The 3759-nt window shown below is 40.5% G+C and overlaps 1 pseudogene across 1 annotated transcript; it reads right to left on the bottom strand.

Annotated features, from left to right (window-relative positions):
- Positions 1-1022: 1022 nt before the first annotated feature.
- On the bottom strand, positions 1023-2268 carry LOC104669187 (annotated as a pseudogene). Its single transcript, XR_748951.2, has one exon. The product of XR_748951.2 is annotated as a 14-3-3 protein theta pseudogene (transcript).
- Between the last annotated feature and the right edge of the window lie 1491 nt (positions 2269-3759).

Below are 3759 nucleotides of genomic sequence, written 5' to 3'. Positions count from 1 at the left end.
TGACCCTAGCAATATACTATAATATACATGCAGTAAAAATTATAAATAGAAATGGATAGATATGCAACCATAGAGAAATATTTTTAGCTACTTCATATAATTTTAAAAATTGGTTGCTTAAGCAGACAAAAATTTGGTTTCAAGATAGAGAATTTGAACCATACAATTTATAAGCTTTATGTAATAGCCATACACGAAATGTGTATGAAACAGAGAACACATTATTCCCAAGCACAAAATCTTTTAAAAAACAAACATGCATTGGCCATCAAGAAACGCTCAACAAAATTGGAATTAAATTGTTATAAGTTGTAAAGCTTGATGGTCAAAATATAGGCATTTGAAAAATTTTAAATGCATGCCAATAAAATGTATTGGTTAAAGAATAAATAATCAAATATTCATATACCAAATGGATGCCTGATAGATATAATATCAAGTGAAAAAAGAAGTTGCAGATTTGTAGCATTTTTTTTTTTTTTTTGGTTTATAGAATGTAATTTTATTTTATGTTACTCTACTGTTACATAGGGCATAACATTTTCACAAGGCTTTTTTGGGACTACAGTCAATGATTAGCAACACACAATAGTGGTCCAACTCTCTAAATAACAATCACTAGACAACCTGGACACCCTCTCACATGTGAACAAATCTGCATGGAAAAGTACTAAAGGTTTAGACTTGGACTTGTGTACTTTATTTCCCCTTTCTAGTGTATTAAGAAATGACATGCACTTTAATTTGTCAAAAGCAATGCTTGTATTCTGGCAGCAACATGCTCCTTCTATCACATAGAAAAGTGAATACCAGAACTACAAAGGCAGGAGGTGTAAGTGAATTTTTATTGGGAAGGGAGATTGGCAACGTAAACAGCAGCAAATAAAGAGTGAATAAGGAAACTCCCTGTTGCCACAGATATACAAGACCTCCTTATGTGATATAGGAGCCATTTCAATTTGTGACCCCTAGCCAGAGATGGCAAATGTTTTTCCATTCAATCTAATACCTCCAGATTCCTACTAAAAAGGAATACATTAAGAACATGGAAAAGTTACTCATTGAAAGGAAATCCCTGAAGACTAAGGGAGGGAATGTAGAAATTAAGAAGTTATGTGGAACACTGTTTAAATTGTAATTAACTACATTTTCTTATCTTCACAGTAATACAAAACACAGTCACTTGCAGAACTGGTTCAGATTACTTAAATACCAGATACATTTTTAGTCCTCTACATAAGTGTTTGGGAATGATTTATGTTTTTATGAAATGAAGCTATTAATACTTTTCTACAGCAGTACTGCACACCAGGAAGGCCAAGACAAACACAAATCAAGGAATGAAGTTTTCCCAAAGCTGCAGTGTGGAAAGACTATAAACAGTTGATTCCATACACATGAATGGATTTCTTTGCTATACGAAATCCAAGTGGAATGAGGAATGGAGATGTGTAAAAAGGTTTCTCGAAGGAAAGAAGGATGACACCCTGTATGGATTTAGTTTGCAGCCCCTTCTGCCGCATCACATTCTTCTCCTGCACTGTCTGATGTCCAAAGTGGTAGGTTGTCTTTAAGCAACTGCATGATAAGGGTGCTGTCTTTGTACGAGTCTTCATTCAGTGTATCAAGTTCAGCAATGGCCTCATCAAAAGCCGTTTTAGCCAGCATGCAGGCAAGCTCTGGGTTATCAAGAATCTCATAGTGAAATACAGAAAAGTTAAGAGCAAGCCCCAGGCGGATTGGGTGTGTGGGTTGCATCTCTTTCTTGCTTATATCAAATGCCTCTTGGTAAGCTCCTCGGGAATTATCTGTGGTTTGTTTTCGAACATCACCACATGCAACTTCAGCAAGGTACCGGAAGTAATCACCCTTCATTTTCAGATCAAAGACCTTACTCTCTGGATTAGTTGCATTGGCTATTAAATATTTATCCAACAATTCCAGGACCATGGTGCAGATGGATGTCAGCTCGGACTCCACTTTCTCCCCATAGTCCTTTATCAGCTGCAACTTCTTGTCGGAGGTGTCGGTCTTCTGCTGGATGCTCGAGATGACACTCCAGGCGGACCTACGGCCCCGGACTACGTTCTTGTAGGCCACGGAGAGCAGATTCCGCTCCTCGTTGGACAGCTCGGCGCCCTGCTTGGTCACTGCCTTCATGCAGGTGGCCATGTCGTCGTGGTGCTCGGCCTGCTGGGCCAGCTTGGCCTTCTGGATCAGCTCAGTCTTCTCCATGGCGGGTGCGGGGCCGGGGCGGGGCAGAGGGTGAGCAGAGCCAGGGAGAGCGCCGACCCGGAGCGGGAGGAGCCTCCAGAGCTTCACGTCTCCGCGGCCACGAGGCTAATGTAGCATATTGTTTACATAAGGAAGTTGCAGATTTGTAACATAAATATATGTAAATTTAAACACAAAAACAATATTACTATGCATAAATACATAGGCACTGGCTACTATAACATTCATAGGAATGATATAAAGTGTTTATAGGACAGTGTATACTTCTGGATACTTCTAGGAAATCAGGAAGCGGAAATAGTTATAGCTACATCTGTAATGTGTATAGCATACAATTTCTTTTTTAAAAAAAGATCTGAAGCAAATATGGTGAAGTGTTAATTTCTCTTAAATTTGGTTCTTGAATGACATGCTGTTTTTATTTTTTTCTGAATGTATAAAATATTTTGTAATTAAAATAAAATGACGTCTTTAAAGAAATGTTAGCAAAGTAGAAAACAAATGTCCTACAATTAGAGGAAATTGTTTCTATCTTGGCTATGTCATTAAGGAGAGTGTGGGACATTGCATGAATTATGTAATTTTATTGGGCTCCAGTTTCTTATGTTATAGAATTATTCTGAGAATTATATAACATTTCTATAAATTGTTCACTTAATTTTGAACTGCCACATGGTAGTTGCTCACCAAATGTTTATTATCACATTTGTTGAATAAGTGAATGACTAAAGGAACAGGCATGAGTGTGTTCTAGGATCATGAGTAAGCAATGCATACTCTTTCTCAATTTATAATCCAGAAATATGTCTGATAAAGTAAACAAGAGATAATTGTGTGTGTATCTTTCAAGAGGTGAATAGCGAGTCTTGTTATTTTCTGAATCTCATCTTTTGATAGCAGCAAGCAAAGCATTACTTTTTGCCACATAAGAAAGGTGCACCTGAGGCACGGAGCAAGATGGCCGAATAGGAACAGCTCCAGTCTCCAACTCCCAGCGCAAGCGACACAGAAGACCAGTGATTTCTGCATTTTCAACTGAGGTACTGGGGTCATCTCCCTAGGGAGTGCCGGACAATCAGTGCTGGTCAGCTGCTGCAGCCTGACCAGCGAGAGCTGAAGCAGGGCGAGGCATCGCCTCACCTGGGAAGCGCAAGGGGGAAGGGAATCCCTTTTCCTAGCCAGGGGAACTGAGACACACAACACCTGGAAAATCAGGTAACTCCCACCCCAATACTGCGCTTTAAGCAAATGGGCACACCAGGAGAATATATCACACACCTGGCTGGGAGGGTCCCACGCCCACGGAGCCTCCCTCATTGCTAACACAGCAGTCTGCAGCGATCTAACCACAAGGCAGCAGCGAGGCTGGGGAGGGGCGCCCGCCATTGCTGAGGCTTAAGTAGGTAAACAAAGCCGCTGGGAAGTTCGAACTGGGTGGAGCTCACAGCAGCTCAAGGAAACCTGCCTGTCTCTGTAGACTCCACCTCTGGGGACAGGGCACAGCTAACAAAACAACAGGGGAAG

Source organism: Rhinopithecus roxellana, chromosome 1 (genome assembly GCF_007565055.1).
Source record: "Rhinopithecus roxellana isolate Shanxi Qingling chromosome 1, ASM756505v1, whole genome shotgun sequence".
NCBI lineage: Eukaryota > Metazoa > Chordata > Mammalia > Primates > Cercopithecidae > Rhinopithecus > Rhinopithecus roxellana.
This window is presented reverse-complemented; position numbering and strand designations above follow the sequence as displayed.